The sequence below is a fragment of the Sciurus carolinensis genome, unplaced genomic scaffold (genome assembly GCF_902686445.1).
Source record: "Sciurus carolinensis unplaced genomic scaffold, mSciCar1.2, whole genome shotgun sequence".
Taxonomy (NCBI): domain Eukaryota; kingdom Metazoa; phylum Chordata; class Mammalia; order Rodentia; family Sciuridae; genus Sciurus; species Sciurus carolinensis.
This window is the reverse complement of record NW_025920125.1, coordinates 87,976-115,714: the sequence shown is the minus strand read 5'-3', so window position 1 is coordinate 115,714 and position 27,739 is coordinate 87,976. Positions and strand designations below refer to the sequence as shown.

At 39.0% G+C, this 27,739-nt stretch overlaps 1 pseudogene; it reads left to right on the top strand.

Moving 5' to 3' along the window:
- Positions 1 to 26,484, top strand: LOC124973897 (ADP/ATP translocase 2-like; annotated as a pseudogene).
- The last annotated feature ends 1,255 nt before the right edge of the window (positions 26,485 to 27,739 follow it).

The following is a 27,739-nucleotide window of genomic DNA, read 5'->3' as shown; positions in this document are numbered from 1 at the left end:
ATGACTGCCAGGGTCACCATCACTGCTGGAGGCTATAAGCAGCCCTCCTGCTCCTTCAGTTGTGCCAGAAATATCTTCATCCTGTCCATCACAGAGCTTGTTCTTCCCATCTATCAATCTTCAGACCAAGTCTGTGTGGTATGTGACCCTGAGGGCAACAACACCTGCACAGGAAAGTAACAGCAAACCTGAGAGAGGATACCTACATAACACACCCTCTAGAAATTCCTTCTAAACACCCTAATGTTTTTTGGTGCAAAGCACTGACCTGGGTGCTGTCTGTAATCATCCACCTGGGGTCTGAGCTTCTCCTCTGTCCCCTACACTTATCCACAGGTTACCTTGCTTAGCCATCTCCTTTCTCCTCACCCCTTCTCCTCCAAGGGCTGAACCTTTCCTCTCACTCCTGGTGTGGTTTCTGGTTCACCAGAGGCCCTGAGCTGCCAGATGGGCAGCAAGGGTCCACCTGACTTCACATGCATACACCCTATTCACAGCAGAGGCACAGCTGCTGCCAGCACCAGTCCCACTAGTATGATAAAAATCTTTCCTGTATCAAACTCTCTTACTGCAGAGAAACCCACCAAGAGAGGATCTCTACAACTGGGAGCTGGGGGAGCTTGCTGATGATGGATTTTGAGACATAAGAACTTATTCACTGCCTAATTTCCTTCTGGGGAATTCTCTCTTGAAACTGAGGCCTGAATGTGCCCTCTGGAGGCAGGGAATTCTTTCTGTTCATGCTCCCTGGCCATGGGTCTGACTTGGTGAGGTTGTCCCTAACAGGGGCAGGGCACACTCTCATTTAATCCTTGTCCCCCAGTCCCTTGACTGAAGGGAGCACCAAAGGCTCCAAGGCAGGGAACAGATGTCTTTCAGGACCCAGGTTTCCTCCAGTACCCCACAGTCAGCTGTTGTGAAGGACAGGTCTGGGTGCAGATTAGATGGAAACATTAACAAAGAAAATAAAACAGCTTTTTCTAAGGGAATGTGCAGAAAAGGGGGGCTGGGTGGAGATGGGTAAATTGTTTGGCTTCCTGACTGCAACAGACCCTGCCATGTGCTCCTAACTTTTTGGATGCTTTGTACTGGCAAGCAAGACCAGGTATCAGCACCACATCCACACAAGGGGAGGTTTTTCTCTTCAGGCCTTAGGCCCAACTCCCAAGCACCTTGAGACTCCCACCCATCTGCTTTTGTAAGGCACCTGATGAAAGATTCCCTTGGTCCTGCCCCACACACTGGACCACCCCTCCACACATGGAACACCCAGAAACCAACCCACACCCATCTCATTGGCAGGCACAGTCAGACACTTGCTTCAGGGAAAGAGGCACCAGATGGGCAACACAGGGCTCAAATACTACCAAGTTGCAGCCAATCCACACAGGCCTGAAAACCTAAGGCCAGTCTCAGAAAGGAGAGGCAACCAACAAGATTGGGTGTGATGTCTCCCAACTCAAGCAGCACCTAAGCTAGGGAGCTGTGCTGCACACTCCCTGGCCCTGAGTAGTCAGCAGCCATCATGCCATGTAGCAGCTAGGGCTCTAGGCCATTTGTGTAACCTGGCCAAAGCCCAGGTTTTCCCAGACCTGGAGGAGCAGTTTTGGAGGGCAATACAGCTGCGGGGGACAGTGCCCTCATGCAGCCCTCCATCCCTGCCTTGTCCCCTAGACCACGTGGTTGCTCACTGCCCATAGCAGGAACTAGGTGACCTGGATCTCATGATGCCTAAGGTGACCAAACCAGCACAGCACTACCCAGAAAGGCTGGAGGGTAGTGTGAGTTGTCAGGCTTCAGCGGGGTCCCCTGTCCTGGCTAGACACAGAACAATCCACAGACAGCTTGGCTTTGCCCCACACATGCCATAGCTCCTCTTTACCTGGGCCAAGAGCTTAGGATCACCTTTCTTGAAACTTTAGGCCACTGGCCTGCATTCCCTTCATCTTTCCTCTTAATGTCACTGTGGAGCCAGCACTTGTTTTGAATCTCTGTGTGAAGGGGCTAGGGCCTGAAGCATCTCCAGTTGCCATGGAACTGTGACACCACCACGATGTCATGCCACCCTCTGTGACATCACACACTGTCTATGGTGCAGGCATGAGGTCACAGAAGCCACTCCTGAACATCCAGGTGATCCAAGGCCTGGGGAAAGCCTCTTGGGAGAGAGAGAAAGTGTGTGCTCCTAACGGAGCCTGGACTCTCCATGCCCTTTACACCTGCCATGCTGACAACCTACCCATTTCTCTTCAAATAGAGTCACTCTCCCATCTTTTGCTCTTATGGCACAGGAGCACTGGAAACCTACTGAGGCCATTTTCAGACTGGAACAAATTGCAGTTGAATGATTGAGAGATCCCAGATATGATTTTCAGCAACTTATCTCAGTCCATTTAATCTTGAGAGAAATAGCTGCAAACATAACTAGAGGCAGATGGACATTGGATGAAGCTATTTCTTTTTTCCTGCCAGCAAATATCAGTCCTGGGATTCCAGACCTGGTGAAGCATCACCCACTTTCCTTTTCCTGTTTAGATTTACTGACAGTGTCTTGCTGAGTTGCTGAGAAATTCTCTAATTTAGGAAAAAATGCTTTGCCCAGGAGAAACACATTTTACTACCTCCCCCATCAATGAGATGGTAGGCAAGATCCAGCACCTCCACTGGCTTGTGCCTTTTCCCCAGATATATCCTGGTTAGAAATTTTCCAAGGAAAATGCCAGGAGGAGAAAGAGGAGTGAGGAAGGTATCAGCAGATTGTGATTGGAAATGCTAGGGATCCAGATATGAATGATCCAAGAAATCTCCCTTCATTCTAACCACCTGAGCCAATTCTGATTTCCACATAGGCCTGCCTCTCCTCCTGCTCCAAGCCTCTATGCTCACTGCCATCATTTTCTGCTTAGTGATCAGCTACAACCCTTTTCCTCCTTCAATAGACAGGGATAAACATTTCCCCTCATGACACACGACTAGATTGTGGGTCTTGATGTGCACAAAAGTTTTCTTGCAGGATTGCTATGAAATGGAAGATGAATAATTCCTTAGAAATTTGTTGACTTTTTCTGGAGCTGGGTTTCCTGTAGAGAATTTGACATAGTCAAACCAGTAGAAGATCTAGAGGGTACCTGAAAGTGGTTCTTCCAGAGCAGAAAATACAGTTTGTTTTGGAGAGTACTCGCCTATCATGCACATGTGCCATGGTCGAAACCCCAGCTCCTCAGATGAGGAGAAAAAAAAAAATAACTCCTCTTTTGAATATGCCAACACTCCTTTATCTCAACTTCTTCTCCTTTTCTCATATACTGAATTGGAATAGTTGAAAAAGTACCAGTTGGAAATGCAATCCTTTTCCAATCTGATTTTCAGCATGGTGCTGCAGTGAAAGCTTGCAGTGCTTCACTTGCCCTTCTTAAGAGAAGGTTTTCCTTGAGATGAGTCAACTCTCAGGAACTGATAGGTCAGATCATTCTCATGAGTATGCTTATGGGGTTGTACCCTCAGCAAGCTATTGAAGAAGACAATCCTCACCAGGTTGCAATGGCAGGAACTTCAAAATGACAACTGCACTCATCTTTGGCAATAACCAGCCTTCTCAGGCACACTCCAGGCTCTGTGCAAGTGAAGTGGACTTGCACACCTCAGCACTTTCCACGTGAACCTCTATGTCATGTGGAAAAGCAAGAGATGATGACAAAAGACAGCCACCCTTGGCCCTGGCTTTTCTCAGTCAGTTTTCCTTTGCAATGGTTTGCAAATGCCTTGAAGTCAAATTGTATGATTTGGGGATGAAAACATGTTAGCTCCTGTTGATATCACTCAGGAGGAACAGGAGGAGTTTGCAACCTAGTCTCCAGTATCATTGGAGTTCCGGTGTCAACAGGAATGAGACCCTTTCACAGATGTTAATTTTGATGGAGATTCTGAAGAGATGCAGTGTAGAATTGGGTGAAGGATATGGTGTTCTCACATGCACCTTAGTTCTGGGAATGAGTGGATTGTGCTTTGCAAGGTCAGGAATAACACAAGAAGCCCTATTTGAAAGAAGTTACACTGAAAGAAGGAAAGCAGAGAAATTAGGCCGTAGTGTGTTGGTCATGGAGATAAGCTAGACCAAGAAATCAAAAGGATGTTAATATTTGACAAACCATGAGGATACTCTCTTCCTGCTCACTAAGGCCTAGCACATTTATGGATGCTCTCCAATGTATTCTTTTTTTTTTTTTTGCAGTGCTGGGGTTTGAACCCAGGGCCTTGTGCTTGCAAGGCAAGCACTCTACTGACTGAGCTATCTCCCCAGCCCCATATTCTGTTTTGATATTCAGGTTTTGACCATGTTGGGTCCTCACTTTTGCTTTTGAGCAGGACGGTTTTGACTAAATTTCTGATATTGAAGTGCACTCTTGATTTCCAGAACGATGCTTCAGTGTTGTATATCCCAATGTGAAGTCATTTACATTGAAGATCAATGGAGTAGGTGGTGTAGTGTAAGGAAAACCTTTACTCAGAGGTCTTGTGCTGAAAAAGCTAAGAATCAGCATATGTATCATCAGCTGTACATTGCAAGAAACAGGAAAGAGCCAGAAATTGGCAAGGGCATCGACCTCCTTGCAAGGGGTATTAGGGCCAGTCATGATGGCTGCTTACAGAATAATCTGGCACTGACTACCTCCTGTATCTGTACAGTATGTTGAAGCTGAAGAAATGTCCTGGAATTTGGGCATAGAACTTAAACAATGACCATTTTGTTAGTGTCTCTTCACTGAAGTTTGTTTTCAGCAACAACACCTGTTGCTCCCTGTTGAGCAACAAGGTCTGATGTATCACCTCAGGGCCCGCCTGAGGAGAATACGGGGCCTAGCAGGATGATGAGTGTTGGCAGCAATGGAAACCCACTAGAGTCAGGAGGTCTGTCAGTGCACAAAGCACAGCAGGAACTTGTTTATCAAGGAAGTTACACAGCTTTTATGCAGGGTGGGGGCTATATGGGAACCAATCAGCTTAAAGGTCAGCAAGGCATGGGAATCTCGCAGGGGAGAGTCCCATAGGACTAAATGGCAAGCACGAGCTGATCACATTCATGGAACTGTTACTAACCAATCCCTGACAGTAGTGGGTGGAGATGAACAGGCCAATCAGGGAGTTGCTGGGTAAGAACACATTTTTCAGTTTCCAGGGGAGAGTGGCAGTACAAAGAAGTCCGGGTAAACTGTTGGTGGATCAGGCAGTGCCACGTACGAGGAAGAGGTTGCCACGAGGGTGCAGCTGCCATTAGGTTGCATCCCCTACAATTCCTCCTTTTTGTTTTATTAGCCCCCCTGGAGCCAGTTGGAAGGTGGAGCTTCTGTCTTAAGTTGTCTCCTCTTTAGAGATCTTACCCATCTCTGAATACTCCACAGCACCTCAACAGCTCAGGGGGGAGGGAAACCTCATTAAAAGCCTGTCTTAGGTTGTCTCAGTGCACCTGGGATCTCACCCGTCATTAGCTTAAGGGGTCTCCAGGGGTCAACCTTGCATCATATGCCTCCTCATAACCAGTGGCTAGCTGTTGGTATTGTACTTGGCTATTCATTAATTGTACTACCTCCAAATGTTTCTGCATGAACTGTAGAAGGGAAGTAAGTAAGGGAGCCAGCCATGTAAGCCCGTCCAGAAGAAGCTAGATTGAAGCTTGGTACACCATTTTTTCAGATTTTCTTGCAGTTGCTTGATCTTGTCATGGACAATTCTGGACCAATCACATAAAAGCAGCATTCCTCCTGAAGAAACAAGTAAAGCCCTCCTTCTCTGGCAGTTAGTAAATTTAACCCTCTCCCAAGTTGTAGGACTACTGCTGCAAGGGAATCTAATTGTACCTGGAGGTCTAAGATTGCACCAGCCACTTATTGCATAATATCTATTAATTATTGTGAAGGTTTATTATATAAGGTAAGAGAGGTGCCTATTCTGGCAATTTTGGCTCCCACTTTAGTAGCTACCTTGTTCTTAACATGTTGTTCATAAGAGGAATCATGCTCTTTTGGATAATGTGCATATCCATCCTCTGGGGCCAGTACTCTCACGTATTGTTGCCTTAACATCATTAATTGGACTGGGCTTACACGGTCCTTGATAAAACCTTTTAAAATATTTAGAATGCAGGGTCCAAAGGCTAGGAGTAAGAATAAAATAATAAGTGGCTCCAGTAAGGTAAAAATCAAGGTGGTTATCCAAGGGGAGGAATTAAACCATGATTCAAACCAGCCTTGCTGTGCTTCTTGCTCCTTCATCCGTTTGGCTAGTCCTTCTCTAACTTTAGTCATAGATTCTTTAATTACTCCTGAATGGTTAACAAAAAAGCAACATTCTTCACCTAGGGCTACACACAATCCTCCTTGCTGTAGGAAAATCAAATCTAATCCCCTCCTGTTTTGCATTACTACTTCAGGTAGGGAAGTGAGGGATTCTTGAAGGTGAGAAATGGAGTTTTCTAGCTTCTCAATATCCAGATCAATAGTTGCTCTTTAATCAGAGTAATGTTGGTTCTGAGTTATCAAGGAAGGTGTTCCTGTTCCGGCTCCTATGAGTCCCATACCCAGAATCATACTTAGGGTTATGGCCATAAGAGTTTCCCCTCTTAGTCCTAGGGGTGCTCCCTCTTAGTCATAGAAAGAAGTCCTCATCTGAATGATATAATATCCTGGGAACTAACCTAACAAGCATATAAAAGCCTTGAGAGTTATTGATCACTTCTGTATGGGCACATGGTGTGAGTCCTGTAGAACAGGCCCACGAAGTGTCCTGTTGGGGGATTAGATACTGACTTGAGTTGCTTAATGTCACAGTTTGCTTGCATAAAGATTGATGAGATGCAGGGATATGGCCTATACAGAACCCTTGTCCAGTGACTTGTAAGGTTAGGGAACCTTTTGATTGCTAGTGACATTCGTTAGAGTTGTGGAAAGAGGTATATTTTCCTAGAGTTGCTATGCCTTCATAACATGGTGGGGCTGTATAATAGGCTTCAGTAGCAAGGTCTTGGCACTAGGAGATGTGGTTGAGAAATGTGTTAGGCTCAGTTTTGGGGTGCTGGTTTGCTAAACAGATTGTCTGCTCGGGTTAAGTACCCAGTTGGAACCCAATGCTGCTTTGCTCAGGGGTCTCTGGACTAGCTTGATTGGGAAAATTAGCTCAGGATCATGCCCACTGCAGCAAAGCCTTAGTACCCAGGTTTTCCCAGCTTCCCAGTTTGCCTTTTTCCCCATGGGGCTGAACTTTATGACTAATGGGTTGCAGCGTCACCCTGGGGTAGCTAATGGGAAGGTGAATAATGCGATTGGTTTTTGTCATAACATGGCGCAGAGTTTACCCTTTTACCTTGCTGGTGGCAATAACCTTGTCCCACTTCTTGCATGTTTTTACCCCTTTCCACTGAGATTAGTTCTCCAGTTATGGGGGGGTCCACGTATTCCACCCAGTAGATTCACAACCCCATGCTTTACAGCAGGTGCTTTCAGGACCTCCGCACTTGGCAATTTGCTTTCTGTCTCTTGAGTGAGTGGGGCAGATATAGAACCCTAGGCTTCTGGTATTGCTGAAACCCCTGAGTATGAGTTAAGCACCCATACCCTGGAAAGGGTTCCTGATCTGAAGGGTCCCCTGTATTCACCACAAGGTCACACAGGTCCACAAGGAGGTCAGGGAACCAAGTTCCTAGAGGGGCTAAATTTGAGGAGGTGACATTGGCTATTTCACTGGTTTCTGCATTGATGACCATCCAGGTTTGGTTCCACAGGAGGCGGGAGTTTCCTTTAACTAGTATAATACTTACAGTTAGGAAGCAAAGGGCTACTAAAGATCTCAAGGTAAGCTGAGGTATTTAGGGTTTAGTATGGTTTTGATACTTATGGTATAGCTCCAGGTGCTCCAAGAAAGCTTGGATGATTATGGCACTAATGAACACCAACAGAGAGATTATGAGCAGTCCAGTGATGATGAGACAAAGAGTCCACCAAGGTTTTTTCATACCTGTCAAAGACAAGAGACTACCATACCTCAAGAGGTGGAGCTCTTTGGGTCGGTATTATCATTTTGTGAGGGGAGGGAATTATTTGGATGGGGGTGATATTTAATGTTCTTTGCAGGGACCTAAATGGGCTTGTCCTCATCAATAGGAAATACACATCCAAATCCCCTTCCAATAGTTATGGGAGGGTCAGGACCTCTCTAGGGCCCTGTGAGAAGGTCTCTCCATTGGACTTTGATGTTGTGATATTTTACCGTGGTTGCCCAATGCTTTTGGAAAGGGGAGAGATGATCATTTTTGGAAAAATTTAAAATATTTAGAATGCACAGAGCCATGCTTAATTGATCATGGGGGATGATACTCCCCCTTTTGGTTTTGATAGCTGGGTCTTTAGGGTTCTCTTTTGCTGTTCGACAATTGCTTGACCAGTGGGATTGTAGGGTATGCCTGTATTATGCTGGATGCTCCAGCATTCTACAAATGTGGAAAATGATTTACTGGTGAAGCCAGGGCCCTTGTCAGTTTTGAGTTGTTTGGGTAGGCCGAGGACTGCAAAACATTGTAGTAAATGAGTGATAGCATGTTTTCTCTTTTCTCTGGCATGGGCCGTGGCCCAGCAGGTATGTGAGAAAGTATCAATGGTTACAAAGACGTATTTGAACTTTCCAAAAGGAGCATAATGGGTGACATCTGTTTGCCACAGATGGTTAGGTGTTAACCCACAGGGATTGACTCCAGCTTCTTGAAAAGGAGGTACTTGTAGAAAAGGTGAACAAGATTTACAGGTCCAGGTGATTCATTTTAGCTCCTTAATAGGGTCCTGGGGATACCTGTGGTTTAAGCCCTGCCAATTAACATGAGTAAGCTCATGAAAGGAGGTAGCCTCCTCTTGAAAAGAATAGCTTTGCAGAGAAGATGCTAAGGAGTCAGCAATTGTATTGCCCCAAAATAAAATACCTGGGAGGCATTGGTGCCCACGGAGGTGCTGCAAGAATATAGGTTTAGTCCTCAACTTTAACAGGTTTCTTGCCTGAAGCATTAAAGGGGTGATGGGATTATCATCAAGTTTAATGTATGACCAGTGGAGGTTAGGGAGCAGATTGGCAGCATAGAGGCTATCAGTGAACAGGTTGAAAGGCTCTTGTATCTCACTTAAGGCTAGAATGATGGCATAGAGCTCTTTGAATTGTGCTGAATCTTGAATGTCATGAACTAATATCCTGGGGGTATTGTCACCCTGCATAGAAGGTGGAAAAATAACTGCTGCTGCTCCTCTTTTTCCCCCATCTGAGAACACCAGGAGAAAGGAAGGATTAGCCTCAGGTAAAAACAATCTTGGTGTAAAAAGTAACAAGTTTTACATATACCCTATTGATAACAGGTCCTATAATAAAACATTAAATGATAGAAATAAATCCCCAACAAGTTTACTCTTTATAATTACCATTACAGACAAGTTTAGTTTGGAGAATAGAAGTTTGATCAATTCCCTGCTTTAAACTTGTATACCTGGAAAATATGAACACATTTAATATACAAAGAGTGACCATTTCACAATTGCCTTGACACTTTTATATTACCCAATTTAGTTTTTAAAGAAAAATTTAGACTTTAATGTAGTACAATACTCTAACAGTTGTTTAACCATAATTGTATAAACCCCAATTTTCAAGACTAATTGTCCTAAAGAGTGAAACTTAACAGATATAGTGTCAAGAGCAAACCAATGTCTGTAAGAAATCCTTGTCAATTTAACATATAAATTAAACTTCGGTTTATATTAGTACAGTAGTATTTGACTTTAAGAAAAATCTTAAGCAGCTTTAACTGATTGTCTCACATACTTGTAACCAACTTAGTTACATGAAAACTTGTTGACATTTGCCCTTTACTTACAGACTTTCTTAGCACTTACTTAGACCCTCATGTATTTCATTATATCACACTTTCTTATCCAGAAAGATTTTGCTCTTCACTAAATATAGTTCCATTTTTAGAGCCTTTTTTTCTCTTTCCTATGTGTTGACCCCTTTTTGTTCACATTCTGAAACAACTCTTATGAAGTTTCTGAATTTAAATAAATTACTCCATTTTAACAAGATAAAATACTTTGTTATTTATACTGCTCTAATTGAAACACAGTTGAAAACTTTAGAACCCTTTGTATATAGAATTGTACCTGTTAGTAAATAACTCTTAGTAACATTGTTTTTAGTCAAGATATTAGACAAGTGTCATGAACAGTATTTGCCATCTTTTTGTTGTTGAAGAAAAGTCCTAGAAACAATTGATATTAGACATTGTTTAACATCAACATTGCATTAGTTTGACCACCTAAAGACTTGCGAGTTATTTCTAAAGACATTTCACTTTTATTAGTTTATCCAATTTAAATTGAACCTCTTTAAATCACGTGAATTAAAAATATTTGGATCCATTTTTAAATTTTAATTTTAGGAGCATTCAGTTTTGATACAGACAAAACATGACATCAGACAGCATGACATACAAATAACACAAAATCAAAGGTCTTGTAACTTTATAGGTGAATCTCCATTGCAATGTAACAGATGTTTAAAAATAACTCTAGAGTTGGATAAAAAAAGAACTGATTAAAAAAAGTCATGAGCTCAAAAGTACAGCATGAAACAAAAGTGAAACACAACAAGAATCCTAGAAAATGAGTTAGTTCTGTGTAGCAGCCCAGATGGCTCCCCAGCTGAGACTGTTGCAGTTTACATTACAATGCAGGCTTCAGCAAGGCCAGGCAGGGGCAGGAAGTGGCCCTGTGCTCAAGATAAGTTTCTTCATTTCCGGATAGTGTGGAGGAGGGGCTGAAGAAGCCTGGAAAGGGTTAGAAGAGAAAGTGGACTTGGGGGAGGACCACTTCAAGGACACGGGTGTTCCCTCCCTAGGTGGCCATGGGGCTGTGTCAAAGGGATCAAGAGGGGGACCTGTTTCTGTCTCTTGTGATAGTTTCTCTTGACCCCTGCATGAGAGGACCTCAGAATGGTCCTTTGGAGAGTCAGAGCCTTTGGAGAGGCCCCTATCTGTATCTGGGTTGCGGGAAGGATGCAGCAGGAAACAGCTTTTAAGGTCTGTGATAGTGGGGAAGGACCCAATAGGGGGGATATAGCCTTATTAACTTGCATCTTCTGAAGAAGTTGTTCATTTCTGTCCCAGGTTTCCCAGTCAAACAAGTTTGCTTCAGGCAGCCAAGGGGCTGCCTTAATGAAGACCTTCCATTTCTGAAACGCCTGGCTATCTGAGAGTTCTAATCCTCTACTTCTAAGGAGGATCCTAAGGGAGTCAAGGAGGGGTCAGACTTGGATTTGGACTGTCCCATATCTTATGGGAGTACACTCACCCACAGTCAGATTGACCTGTTGGTGACTTTGTGATCCTCCCACGGGGCACCAGTTGTTGCTCCCTGTCGAGCAACAAGGTCCAACGTATCTCCTCAGGGTCCACCTGAGGATAATATGGGACTGAGCAGGATGATGAATGTCGGCGGCAATGGAAACCCACCAGAGTCGGGAGGTCTGTCAGTGCATGAAGCACAGCTGGAACTCATTTATTGAGGAAGTTACACAACTTTTATGCAGGGTGGGGGCTATATGGGAACCAATCAGCTTAAAGGTCAGCAAGGCATGGGAATCTCGCAGGGGAGAGTCCCATAGGACTAAATGGCAAGCACGAGCTGATCACATTCATGGAACTGTTACTAACCAATCCCTGACAGTAGTGGGTGGAGATGAACAGGCCAATCAGGGAGTTGCTGGGTAAGAACACATTTTTCATTTTCTGGGGGAGAGTGGCAGTACAAAGAAGTCCGGGTAAACTGTTGGTGGATCAGGCAGTGCCACATAAGAGGAAGAGGTTGCCACAAGGGTGCAGCCGCCATTAGGGTGCATCCCCTACAAACACCCTTCTGCTTTTCATGCCCCCCAATGGTCCTGACTCTTCTGTTTGGAGTATTCAGCTTTGAAGCTTTGTTCCATTCCTTTATCAGCATGATACATTTGGCATTCTGCCCTGGGAAAATGTGTTCATTGTGCCAACAGCAGGCTCTTGTTTCATCCACTGGCTTGTGGTCTGCATCTTTCAGGGGCTCGTAATAGGTAGGACTCTTGGCCCTAGCCTGGAGGGACTTGTGCCACAGAGGCACTAGTCTGGTCAAGGGAATGAACCCTTGGTTGAACAGATTGGCCAGATATTTCTGTGTCTGAAAGTGAGTTGAAGGACCTCTGAAAAATTCATTGCAGAAAAATTTCTGAGTGCAGCCAAGCTGTAAGGCAGCAGCCAAGGTGCTTGTCCCTGGCAGGTGGAGTGAGCACAGAACACCTCTTTTTGCTTGACAGCTCCCTCCTCTCCTCCATTGAACATGCTGAGTGAATGACTCCCTGGTCTCCTCATGAGCCATCACAGCAGCCATCCACCTGCACTTGGAAGACCACTTCCCTTTTCCTCTTTAGATTTACTGACAGCGTCTGACTGAGTTGCTGAGGTATTCCCTAATTTAGCAAAAATATCTTTGTCCAAGAGAAACACCTTCCTCTACCTCACCTGTGAGGGGTGCCAGTCTAACTTATGTGCAGGTTAGCATCACGAATTCAAGACCTCCAGACTCCTGGAGTTGGGTGGAAACAGACTGGTGGTGTGCAGCCTAAAAACTCATTTATTGCAGGAACATATCTTCATTTTATAAGTTTCTTGCCCAATCACAATTTGCCACGGGGGATCAGACCACCAGGATCCTATACAGGATTTCTTGGTAACACTAGGTCAATTTGGGTCAATTTTTACATTCCCAGGTCAAAGAAGTGGAATGTTCCTCTCTGTAAATTTACACACTTTAGACATTATCTGCTGTGAGCCAAGAACTAGAATTTCTCCCAACATTGCACCACATTTCATTGAAGAAAAACTAAAAATTCTTCCAAAGAAGAATAGTGGCAGCACAGATACATACAGCGCTTCCTGATGTTTCCACAGATGGAGTCAGACTGACTGGAATATGGCCACATGATGAAAAGAGGAGCTTGGGGACTCAATAGAGACTCAGCCCAGACAGACTGCTCCCAGATAAAACCCAGAAATACTGGCTAATAGAATGAAAAAGTCATCCACAGGAGAAAGTCCACAGTTGTGGCAGGGAAACCTGGCTGAATGGAAGATAAAAATTTCCCTTCTGGTAAGCTGAGGACAATCCCACTAAACCAATTAGTCAATGGAGAAAAGAAGTGGACCATGAGCCATGCATGTTGGTCAAGTTCAGTGGGGATCTGACACTGAGACCTCACCACTGCCTAGGTACATCACACGGAGGAAGCTACACCCCAAAAGGACTCACACCTAAGAAGGGGTCCTTCTAAAAGCATGCAAACCTTCAGTCTATTAACACACACAACATAGAAGACAATAAGTTGTCTCCCAAATTTTTATAGTTCTCAAAAACTGTATCCAAGGAATCTTTTTTCCTAACATCCACTAAGGAAATGAACTGGGAAATTATTGATTGTACCCTAACCACAAAGTTTCCATTCTACAAGGTTACTATTTGGTTAAATATTAGATGTAAAACTCATTTGAGACTCTTTTCTGCCTCAACCTAGACAATGATTTCAAGGGATGATGGAAGTTTTAACCTTGGCATTAATCACTGGTACTGTGAAATTAAAATTTTGCACCATTGGGAATAACCATTCTTGGACATAAATGAGATCAGTGACAATCAGAATTACATATGTTCATAATTTTAACTAAATATTCATGAGTCTTATAGTTAATGTTTTCATCAGTGAGGTTTTACCAATGAAAACACAAAAAATATTCAGAAAAAAGTGCTTCAATTACTAGAATAAAACTATGTTTAGTTTGCCATGATTTTCAATGTTATTTTCAGACACATTAGATTGCATTAGATCTAAATATTAATTTATGACATTTAGATTCCTAAAGAGTTTTGCAAAAGATCATTTCATTTTAACTAATTTACACTCTGGTAGTGAGGAAAACAGGATGAAACCATGAATTCAAATTCACATCTTTACATACCTGTGACTGCTTATTTTCAGTGCCACTAAGCCCTTCCTCCTCTTCCTCTGATGTTACATCTAACAGTAGTCCATTGACAAATGGATAGTTTACTTAAGTTATGTAGTACTCCTGGAAATAGTAACAGTCTATTAAATTAAAAACTAATAATAGGTTTTATACTAGATCATCTTTACTTTAGAAACTATCTTATTGTGCTGTGTGTGTTTTTGTGTGCTTGTGGGTGTACATGTGTGTGTATTCATGTTTTGTGATTTTATCCAGGGACTTTTGCAATCTTAGCAATTACTCTACCAATGAGTGGTATTGCCAAACCTATTGTACTTTGAGACAGAGTCACTCTAAATTGCTCGGGTGCCATCAATCTTGCTATTCACCCATCTCAGCCTCCCAAGAAGCTATGTTTATGTGTAACCAACTATACCCAGCAAATATTTACTACTCTATGCATGCTTTTCCTGATGGAGAACTTCAAAACTCATCAGGGAAAAACTATATGTCAACAGGTTTAATGCATAAAAATAACTCAAAATTTATCCCTCCAGAATAATTAAAAGTTCCCAAAAATGAATTTTTAAAAATAACCACAAAATATCCAAATCACAGTTTGCAATTCTCTCCTCATAATAACTTTTCAACATGCTGTGTTCATCAATATTAATTTCATAATGACTGATACTTTTTTACTCATTTGTCAATGAATACCTTCATATCTAAAAAGTTTTTTTCACTTTTCTGATGAATTAATTTTCTTCTTTTAGAAGGTAAACTATTCAGTCCTTCAGGACTATTGCTATCCTTCCTGATGTAGTGCTTTCCCCTAGCACCTATTCTACTTAGGACCTAACAAATTGACCTGTAAAAATTTTCTATACAAATCTAATCCATTTGCTCCCAGATTGTTGGGGATGTTTTTTATATCACCTCAGAGTCAAGAGTTCCAATTATTTGAACCAATAACTTAGTAAGTTGTTGGTAAGAGGTAGTTGAGAAAGAAGGTACCTTTACTGAAATTTGGTATGAATAGAGGTTTAAGGAGTGAGATTATCAGCCAGAGGCAGGAAATGGTAAGAACAGGGAAGGCTGTAGCACAACACAGAGAAAAGCACCAAGTTGACCCATATTTGTATGACCATACATGGATGGGTGAAGAGTAATGACAGAGGACAGCACAGACAGGAAAAGGGTAGAGGCTGATGGCTGCTTATGCAGTATACCTAAACCAATATCAATGCTGTGTGTGGTAGACATGAAGGCCTTTGTGTGAATACAGATGAATAATGAGAAGACAACAATGCAGTGTGACATTCATGCAGGTCTGGATGGAGGGAGTGTTTCCAGATATACAGAGAATAGACAATTTTCAGTGACCTGTATATGATGAAGTTTAATTAAATAAACAAACTTTAAGAAGCTGGGCCAGCTGAAATGCTTCCTCTGTTTCCTTTGCATTTCTTTCCAGAGTTACCCTTGAAACTCATTTCCCCTTCCTGTTAGTTATTCAAAAGCAATTTTGAGAGCTTTGGTCTTGATTCATTTTATATTAAATTCTTTGGATTATTCCTACTACAATTTCTTCCCTAATCAGTAGTTGTATCTTTAAATACATATATTTGGTTCCAGATATATAACCCAGAAGATCTATATGACTGAGCCTCATCCACAACATTGTTTACTTATTTACTAACTCACTAACTGACTTATTTATTTATTTATTTCTGTGATAACTTCTTGCTAAATTGCTTATGGCTTCACTCTTTGCTGAGGCTGGCCTAGATTCTGCGATCCTCCTATACCAGTCTCTGGTTTCACTGTGATTTCAGGCATGTCATTTTACTTGGATAGGAATATAATTTTGTATCTTCCTTGTTTTTGTCCTTTTCATTTCAACAAAGATATGCTCAAAAAAATATTTCTGCTTTCACTGAATCTGGTTATGACTGAACTAACATGCAACAGTTTTTCATTTAGACTTCCTCAAGGCAGTTCCCTCCCTTGCAAATCAGAATGCGGTCCATGGATCAGGTGCATTGGAAACACCTTTAAATGTTTTAGAAATGTGGACACAAAAGCCTGTAGAGTAAAATGTGCATTTTGAACATGGCCCCCAGTATTTGATTCACTAAATTTTGAGCATTCTTGGGTATAGCTACTCTTCTGCCAGTTCCTCTAATGTAACTTCCCTATTTGAAATCCTCATATTTTGTTTCCCAAACTGTAGGTGTGTTAGTATTCATAATCTTTCAGTGAACATTTTATCAGGGTATATTTTGCTGATCATTTTATAATAGTCCTACCTTTTTTCATTTCCAGTTTACATTATTCTGCACCTTATTTATTTTTCTAGGAAGTCAGAACCTTTCACATAACAATAAATTATATGCATCTATGTGGATCATATGTGTTTATATTTATTTATGGCAAACCAAATATAGCCCTGCATAATGTGGCATGCATTTCTTAATTACTTTCCAATGTAGATAAATAAAAGAACTGTTGGAAATGTTTACTCTGTCTCTCAGACCAGTGTTTTTACTGGAAACTCACAGTTTTTTCTAATGCTGTGCTTCTCCACTTTCTAATGTTTAACCTGAGTTTACCTCCCTTCAAAATGTACACCTACTTCCTTTGCTTTCTCTTGTAATCTGTGATATTTAACTTTTCTTATTTATTGTTCTCTCTTCTCATCTCCCTTTTTCATTTACCAACTTTCCTCTGATATAAGCTATGGGAATCCAAACTTATTTAGCAGAATCAGATTAGACTGAGGCCTGATTTCCAGGAACTAATAGGAACTAATAGGCACAAAAGTCTACCCCAGATTACCAGGAAGCATGTGGTGCTGCATGCCAGTAGTTCCCTGTCTCCTTCTAGAATATCTCCCTTAAAAGAATGGCTTTCCTAACTCCACTCTATCCTGTCAATCACAGATGAAGCTCCTCCAGGTCTTAACCCTCTTTACTTCTGTATTAAAAATAAAAGAAATTTGAGTGAGTACCTGTTTTTGTAAGAGGCCACAGATGGTATGGCCAGACCTGTCATGCCCCCTCTCATTTAAAAAGAGTGTTGGCTCTTGTGTGTTTCTTGAGTACATAAGTGGGAAATATACTGAAAAAAAGACAACATCCTCATCCAGCAGTTTATCCATGTGAGACATGGCATCTTTTCCTTATCCATGTGAGATGTGGCAGAGAGGACATCCACACTAGGCAGACCCTGAAATGTAATGTCAACTCCTTTATTGACATTCTCAATTTAATCTGTTACTGAAATGTAATAAGATATGCCACTTATTACCATTTCACTGTTTTTATTTTCTATATATTTATTATGTTTAATTCTTCAACTATTAGATTCTACTAGTACCCATGTTTCAAATAAACATTATAGCCAATGTTATTTTATAATATGTGGTTCTTAGCTTCTATAGGTCGTGTTATGCCATGTTTTTCTCTTTGATATGAATCACCATAAAAATGACAAATGCATTTCTGAGGAAGACTTAGATAGATGCCCTGGCAAAATTAATATCAATTATTAGGTGCATAAATAAAAACAAGAATTGGGAATTGGGATGCATCAAATTAAAAAGCTTCTACACACCAATGAAAATAATTAATAACATAGAAAGTAAGCCTACAGAATGGGGGAAGATTTTTGCCACCTTATTCTCAAAATGTTAATTCTGGATTAACATCCAGAATATGTAAAAAATTTACAACACTTATCTCCAAATAACAAATGACCCAAGAAATAAGTGGACAAAAGAACTACAGAGATACTTCTTTAAAAAAGAAATGCAAATGACAATAATTATATGAAAAAATTGTTCAACATGTCTGACAGTAAGGAAAATAGAAATCAAAAGTACACTGAAACTTTACTCCAGTTAGAATGTTAACTGTTAATAAATGTTAACAGGGATACAATGAAAATGTTCACTCATCTGTCGTTGATGCAACTGCAAATTAGCACCATCACCCTGGAAAGCATTATACTTCAAAACAATAGTAATTGGACCACAGTATGACCCATCTATCTCAGTTACTGATACATATTCAAAATATCTATAATAAGCATATTATATATTGGTAGAAATATAATGTATATACCAGCACAATTCAACATAGTAAGACAATGCAATCAGTCTCGGTATCAATCAGAAGATTAATAAACTATATATATATATATATATATATATATATATATATACACACGCATATATATATATATATAAAATTATATATGTGTGTGTGTATAAATAATATTTTAAATATTTTTATTTATAGATGAACACAATATCTTTATTTTTTTTAATGTGGTGCTGAGGATCAAACCAGTTCCTCACATGTGCCAGCCAGTGCTCTGTAACCAAGCTACTATCCCAGCTCCTATAATGAACTTTTGCTAAGTCATAAATGAGAATGAAATCATGGCATTTTCTGGTAAATGAATGAAACAGGAAAATATATCATGCTAAGTAAAATAGACAAGAGACTTAGAAAGTAAAAGTTTTCCATCATTTGAAGAATGTTGTCTGTCATTTGAAGAAGCTAGACAAAAATATAGGGTAAAATGGAAAATTTTATAAAAAATAAAAGATAGAACAGATGAGTAGAGGAAATGAATTAAGGCTTGAGAGAGGAGGGAAAGTAAAGAGAGCAATGGTGGAATAAATTTGAACAAACTTTACTGTATACACATGAGAGAATACTACTGTGACATTGACTTTTATGTATATCCATAAAGCACAAATTAAGACAACTATAAACAAACAGAAAAATGATATGTGGACTAGAAGAAGGTAATATCAGGAGGGAGGATGGAAGGGAACAGGAAAGTATTGGGTACTGTTATAGGGTGCAACTTAAGAACAGACCGATCACCACTGAGAAGTCCAAATTTGAGAGTCTTTTTTAAGCCTGCCGACTGACTGTCTCACACAATGCCCCACAAAATGGCTATTGGGAGAAAGGCACCAACCACAGGGTTGTAGGAGTTCTTATACCAAAAATCACATTAATCATAAGTGTCTGCTACTATGATTTGAAATTACACATTAACATCATGAGATTATTGACAGAGGGGGAAGTGGGTCAAAATGACCCCTACCTAGGTACAACCTAAAGAATGGTTACTACATCCACACAATCACTGTTCACATGGTACATTGTTTAGGAGCAATAGGAATTAAGAGAGCAATTCTTTACTACATAGGAGTTGCCATTGTATATTATTAAACGTGTCACACCAAGTAACTGTTGATGGGCACAGAGGTGGGGTTTTCCCATCGGAGAAGCTTATTTCCTACATAACATGGAGTCTCAGAGCAAAATGGAGTCTGTTTAGTCATTTCCCTTATACGCTGGCCTATAACATTCTCATAGAGTCAGATCTTTCAGCCCATCACAGTACTTAATTGGAGAAAGTTTTATTCCATGCTTTATAATTATGTCAAAATTAATTCTGATCTTATGTACAACAATAATGAACCAAGAAAAAGAATCAAACTACAATAAAAATCTACAAAAAACTGTATGAAAACTTGGAGAATGAACAATACATCTCCACGTTCACTGGATCACTGATGAAGTTGGGATAAATTTTTAAAAGCCTCAGAATGAAATTAGAATATAGATACAGCATCCAAGAATCTATGGTATACAATAAAAACAGTTCCTTTTTTTCAGTATTTTATTTTATTTTATTGAAGCAGACTTATACATAATACTGTAATTCTTTATGACATATACATAAATTTGCACAGTTGTCCCTTTCTTTTCCCTTCCCATCTCTCTCCCCTAATCTAGCAAAAGCAGTTGTAAGAGGAAACTTCATAAAAATGACTCTCTACATTTAAAAATCTGAGAGCTTTTAAATAAAAAAAACCTAATCTTGCAACCCAAGGTATTAGAAAACAATAAATCAATTTGAAAAAGTAGAAAAAAAATACTAATTATCAGAGTTTAAACTATAAAACAGAAACTAAAGGAAAAATACAAAGTAATAAAGGAATAGAGTTTATTTTTGAAAAGGGAATCAAAATGGATAAACCCCTAACCAAGGTAATGAAAAGAAAGAGAAAGAAGAAACAAACAAATAAACCTAGAAATCAAAAGAGAAATATTAAAACAGACATCACTGAAATCCAGAAAACTACTAGGAATAATCTGGAAACACTTATTGTTCAATAAAAAGGAACATTGAGAAAAACATTATGAAGACTGACATGGTAAAAAATGGAAAGCCTAGAAAATATGTACAAATTAATAGATATGAATGTAAACAATTCAAAACATAAATCAAAGGAATGCAAAAATCCAACCTAATAATAGGCAATTATATTGAAGCACTAATAAAAAGCCTCCAGGACCAGAGGAGAACATGGGCTGAATTTTATCAGATATTCAGAGAAGAATTGATAACAGCACCCCACCATTATATGTAAGAGAGAAGGAAAGACACTTCCAAAGTAATTCTACAAAGTCAGTATTACCCTGATTTAAAAGGCAAATAAGAACGCAACAAGGAATTGAATGATGAGACGAAAGAGAAAATGCAGGCATTGAATGATAGCACCAATCGACAGTTAAAAGAGCAAATACAGGAAGCAAAAGATCATTTCAATAAAGAGTTAGAGATATTGAAAAAAAAACAGAAATCCTTGAAATGAAGGAAACAATAAACCAAATTAAGAACTCTATAGAAAGTACAACCAATAGCATAGAACACCTGGAAGACAGAACCTCAGATATTGAAGACAAAATATTTAACCTTGAAAACAAAATTAAACAAACAGAGAAGATGGTAAGAAATCATGAACAGAATCTCCAAGAACTATGGGATATCATGAAAAGGCCAAATTTGAGAATTATTGGGATTGAGGAAGGCTTAGAGAAACAAACCAAAGGAATGAACAATCTATTCAATGAAATAATATCAGAAAATTTCCCAAATATGAAAAATGAAAAAGAAAATCAAGTTCAAGAGGCTTATAGGACTCCAAATAGACAAAATTACAACAGACCCACACCAAGGCACATTATAATGAAAATACCGAACATACAAAATAAAGACAGAATTGTAAAGGCTATGAGAGAAAAGAACCAAATTACATTCAGGGGGAAACCAATACAGATATCAGCAGATTTTTCAATCCAGACCCTAAAAGCTAGAAGGGCCAGGAACAACATTTTTCAAGCTCTGAAAGAAAATGGATGCCAACCAAGAATCTTATACCCAGCAAACCTTACCTTCAAAATTGATGATGAAATAAAATCATTCCATGATAAACAAAAGATAAAAAAATTTATAAAAATTAAGCCAGCATTACAGAGCATTCTCAGCAAAATATTCCATGAGGAACAGATAAAAAAAATAAGCAAATCAGCAAAGGGAGGAATTATCTTAAAGGAACTGTCAAATAAAGGAGGAATCAAGTTTTGTCAAAAAAAATAAATAAATAAATAAAATTTAAAAAATGAACCAAATTACCGGGAATACAAATCATATCTCAATAATAACCCTAAATGTTAATGGCCTGAATTCATCAATCAAAAGACATAGACTGGCAGATTGGATTAAAAAGAAAGATCCAACAATATGTTGCCTGCAGGAGACTCACCTCATAGAAAGAGGTACACATAGACTAAAGGTGAAAGGATGGAGAAAAACATACCATGCACATGGACTCAGCAAAAAAGCTGGAGTATCCATCCTCATTTCAGATAATGTGGACTTCAAGCCAAAGTTAGTCAGAAGGGATAAAGAAGGACATTTCATACTGCTTAAGGGAAGCATAAATCAGCAAGATATAACAATCATAAACATCTATGCCCCAAACAGTGGCTCATCCATGTATGTCAAACAAATCCTTCTCAATTTTAGAAAACAAATAGACCATAACACAAAAATACTAGGTGATTTTAACATGCCTCTCTCACGACTGGACAGATCTTCCAAACAAAAATTGAACAAAGAAACCATAGATCTCAATACCACAATCAATAATTCAGACTTAACAGACATTTATAGAGTATATCTTCTAACCAAGAGTGAGTACACTTTCTTCTCAGCAGCACATGGATCCTTCTCTAAAATAGACCACATATTATGCCACAAAGCTAATGTCATCAAATGCAAGAAGATAGAGACACTACCTTGTATTCTATCAGATCATAATGGATTGAAGTTAGAAATAAAAGAGTAAAAAAAGAAACTACTCCAACACCTGAAAATTGAAAAATATGCTATTATATGATGAATGGATAACAGAAGATATTAGGAAGGAAATTAAAAAATTCTTAGAGGTAAATGAGAACAAAGAAATATCATATCATAATCTCTGGGACACTATGAAAACAGTATTTAGAGGAAAATTTATTTCATGGAGTGCATTTAATAAAAGAAGTAAAACTCAACAAATCAACGACCTAACACTACAGCTCAAAGCCCTAGAAAAAGAAGAACAGAGCAACACCAAAAGTAGTAGAAGATAGGAAATAGTTAAACTCAGAGCTGAAATCAATGAAATTTAAACAAAAGAAACAATACAAAAAATTAACAAAAAAAATAGTTGGTTCTTCGAAAAAATAAACAAAATTGATAAACCTTTAGCCACACTAACAAGAGAAGACGAGAGAAAACCCAAATCACTAAAATTCGGAATGAACAAGGAAATGTCACAACAGACTCGACTGAAATACAAAATATAATTAGAAGCTATTTTGAAAATCTATACTCCAACAAAATAGAAAATATTGAAGACATCAACAGGTTTCTAGAGACATATGAATTGCCTAAACTGAATGAGGAGGACATACACAATTTAAATAGACCAATTTCAAGCAATGAAATAGAAGAAGTCATCAAAAGCCTACCAACAAAGAAAAGTCCAGGACCAGATGGGTTTTCAGCAGAGTTCTACAAAACCTTTAATGAAGACCTCATTCCAATACTTCTCAAAGTATTCCATAAAATAGAAGAGGAGGGAACCCTCCCAAACTCATTCTATGAAGCCAATATCACCCTGATACCTAAACCAGACAGAGACACATGGAGGAAAGAAAATTTCAGACCAATACCTTTAATGGACATTGACGCAAAAATTCTCAACAAATTTTAGCAAATCGCGTACAAAAACATATTAAAAAGATAGTGCACCATGATCAAGTGGGTTTCATCCCAGGGATGCAAGGTTGGTTCAACAACAGGAAATCAAAAATGTAATTCACCATATCAATAGACTTCAAATCAAGAATCTCTTGATTATTTCGATAGATGCAGAAAAAGATATTTTTTCATCTTATGACTCTTCATACTGTGTATCTATGTATGTGCTGTTCCTTTGATTTCCTTTCTTTAATAAATGCTTCCTATCCCTTAAATATACAGGTCAAATATCAGCTTCACAATGAGATTTAATTTTTTTAAAAATATAAACTTACTTAGAATAGGGATCATGTTTGATTTTTCTTTTATACAAGACTATATAGCATAATCTCTGACTGCTTAAAATATGGTCAAAATATGTTTTCTTGTTTTTAAGTAATAAGACACTATAAACCACATAGTTTAATCTTTTTTATGATATTCATGGTAAGCATTCTTTTTTAAGGCTATTTTTAATAAGTTCTATCTAAAATATTCATAATTATGAATTTTAAATGTTTTAATTTTATAATATCTTACATCAGACAATTTTCAGGATGAATGAGAATTTAGGATGCAGGAAATTTAAGCAACTAAAAATTTTTAAGTTATTAAATTTTTAACATCAAATATTTAAATCAATCCAAAAGTATGAATTTTATAATAGTTTTTAGCCAACAAAGAAGTCATTATACCAGTTTTGCATGCTATAGTATGCATGCACTGAAGTGTCGGGGTTTCTAGGGCCCCCAGCCTTAGGCATGGTCAAGATGGCGCCTGACGCTGAGCCAAAAGTGGCCAGCTATACAGTAAACAACCAGCGAATTCCAATGATTGGCTAGTTAACGATGTGACTAGAGCATGCCCCCCTCGTGTACCCATCCTGTGCCTGCAGCTGTCCGCGTTTATCTCGTGTACTCTCCCCTGATTGGTTGAAGTGTATATAAGCCTGGTGGGTGGGAGAGCGAAGCGAACGGGAGAAGCGGAAGAAGCGGCGAAGGCGGAGGTTGAAGCTAAGCTGGAAGCTGGGAGTACGCGGGAGCTGGAAGAAGCTGGGAGAAGGGAAGCTGGGAGTGCGCAGAAGCTAGGGGTAAGAGAAGCGTAAGAGAAGTACTGTGCACAATAAACTTCCAAAGCTTCAGACATTTGTCATGTCTCTCTCTGCGGCCAGAGGGGACGCAATACTGAAGACCACAGGGCAACTTTTTTTCTGTTTTGGATGGTGTAGAATAAATATCATATTAATAATAAAGGATTCAGGGAAGTTACAATATTAGTTTTAGTGTTATATATGGATATACTATAATATTAAAAGTCACAAGACTGCTGTTATATACATTTTTGATATGTGTTATAATATTATACTTGTATTAAAGACCACAGGGAATCTACAATATCAGTAGAGGCCACAGCATGGATATCATATAAAATCAAAGGCCATAGTGGAAATGGTAGTGAATAATGAAGAAACTTTGGATTGTTCAGAGGGGAATGAGGGAGGGGTAGTGTGTGGGGAGGGGAAGGACAGTAGAAAGAGATAGTTATTATTACCCTATATACATTATTACCCGATACACATTACCCTATATACATGTATGATTATACTACTGGTGTGACTCAGCACAATGTATAGTCAGAGGAATGGGAAGTTATGCTCCACTTACTTTCAATGTATCAAAAAGCATTCTACTATCATGTATAACCAGTTAGAACAAATTTAAAAAATAGAAATTAAAAATCAAAGGCCAATTTGCAGCCATTACATTACTTTTAGATTCTATAATTTGGATATCATGATAGTATTAAAAGACAGAGGGAAGTTATTTCATTAGTTTTTCATCTATATTATGGTTATCATATTAATATTAAAAGTCCACACAGTAACTATCCAAAGTACAGTATCTATAACTAATGTAATATTATTATAATAATAATATAGTACCTAAAACTAAACTATTATAATACCTAAAACTAATATAATACAGATATTACATTAGTAGTAAAGGGTACAAAGAACATATTTTATTAGTTTAAGATGCTAGAATATGCATTTATACTTGTTTTTAAGGGCAGGTAATATTACTTTATAATGTTATACTGTGGATAAAACATTAATATTAAATGCATAGTGGAGATAGTATATTACTTTTAGATGCTATGATATAGAAATCACATTAACTTTGTAGACCACAAGAAAGTTACTATTAAGAGTTATAGGCCACAGTATGGATCTTATATTAATTAATATGAAAGACCAAGTTGGAGTCACCCACCGCTCTTCTTCCAACATGACGGATCCACTGTGTCTTTCACCAAGGACTTCCTGCTAGTGGAGTGGACACAGCCATCTACAAGAACATGAAAGTGCCCAAGAAAATCATCAAGCAAGCAAATCACTGCAGCTAAGCAGCACAAGGGCATTATGGACTGTGTGGATTATATCCTCAGGGACCAGGGAGTCCTGTCTTTCTGGCATGTAGCCTGGCCAATGTCATCAGATATTTCTCTACCCAGGCTGTCAAATTTCCTTCAAAGAAAAAAACAAGCAGATCTTCCTGGGTGGTGTGGAAAAAAGGACCCAGCATGGCAATACTTTGCAGGGAACCTGGCATCAGGTGGTGCTGCAGGATCCACATCCTTATGTTGTGTGCATCCTGTTGTTCTGCCCAAACCTCTCTAGCAGCTGATGTAGAGAAAGTTGGAGCTGAAAGAGAATTCAAAGGCCTGCATGACTGACAGGTTAACACCTACAAATCTAATAGAATTGAGGGTCTGTACCAAGGCTTTGGGACATTTTATTCTGTAATGTTAGGCAGTCCCTCAACACAAAGTCAAGAACTGCTGCTCAGAACTTGATACATTTTTTTTTTTTTGTGGTGCTGGGAATCGAACCAAGGTGTACCAAGGCTTTGATGTGTCTGTGCAGGGCACAATCATCAACTAAGCTGTCTACTTTGGTATCTGTGATTCTTCAAGGGGAATGCTTCCAGATCCCAAGAATACTCACATCTTTATCAGTTGGATGACCACAGTCTGTCACTGCCATTGCTCTATGACTTCCTATCCATTTGATACTGTTCACCACTGCATGATTATGCAGTTGGAGTGCAAAGGAATTGACATCTTGTCCAAAGACAAGCTTCACTGCTGAAGGAAGATTGCTTGTGATGAAGGAGGCAAAGCTTCTTCAAGGACACATAGTCAAATATTCTCCAAGTCACAGTGTTGCTTTTGGACTTGTCACCTATGATGAAATAAGGAAGGTCACATAAGTTATTTCCTGAACATTTTTCCTCTGTGAACAGGCATGTTGTATTATATAACATGTCGTGGGCATTCTGAACACTCTTGGCTGCTTATCAATGTCAACTATGTACTTGTTGAAAAGGGGAATAAATAATATTCATCTGATCAATATTCTCTTAAAGTCATAATAATGATGATGATGATGTAACTCAATGATATTTTATATGCATATTTTTAGTTGTAGGTGGACATAATATATTCACTTTATCTTCATGAGTTGCTAAGGATTGAACCCAGGGCTGCACATGTGCTAGGCGAGTGCTCTACCTCTGAGCCACAACTCCAGCCTAGAATCATATTTTTTTCCCATCACTTCAGATAACAAATTTGTACAACTGGAAGTTTCTAAAAACAAACAAGCATAAAGACCAGATGGAAGTTATTAAATTAGACTTAGATGCCATAGTATGAATATCAAATTAGCATTAATGGTCACAGGACACCTATTATAAAAGCAGCTATAGTAGAATATAATTTATATTAGAAACCACAGTGCAGCTGTGGCTTTAGATACTATTGTATAGATATATTAGTGTGAAATGTCACAGGTTTTTATTTAATTAATTTTAGATCATATAGATTAGATATTAGTATTGAAGCCCACAGAGCAGCTATTATATTATTTTTACCTTGTATGGTATGTATATCATATTAGTATTAAAGGCTAGAGGGAAAACAATACATTAATTTAAGATGCTGTCCAGAAGGTGGTCATTGTACTATGAAGGCAAAGGGAAGCTCTTATGATAGTTTTAAATGCTATAGTATAGATATATTAGTACTAAAGGTCATATGGAAGCTCTTCCTTTAGTCTTAAATGCTGTAGTCTGGATACCATATTAGCAATGATGATCAAAGGCAGCTACTTTAATAGTTTTAGATGTTATATATGGATACTGTATTAATATTAGATACTACAAATAAACCAATATATTACTTTTTTTTGGTACAGGGGACTGACTGAACTCAGGAGCACCGAATCTATGAGCCACATCCCCAGTCTTATCTTGTACTTTATTTAGAGACAGAGTCTCACTGAGTTGCTTAGTGCCTCCCCATTGCTGAGGCACTGGGATTACAGGCACATACCACCACATTCAGCTCATTACATTACTTTAAAAAACTATATTATCAATATTATTTAGCCACAGGGCTGCCCTTTACCACTTTATGATGCTGTAATATGAATATCACATCAATATTAAAAGCCAAAATTCAGAT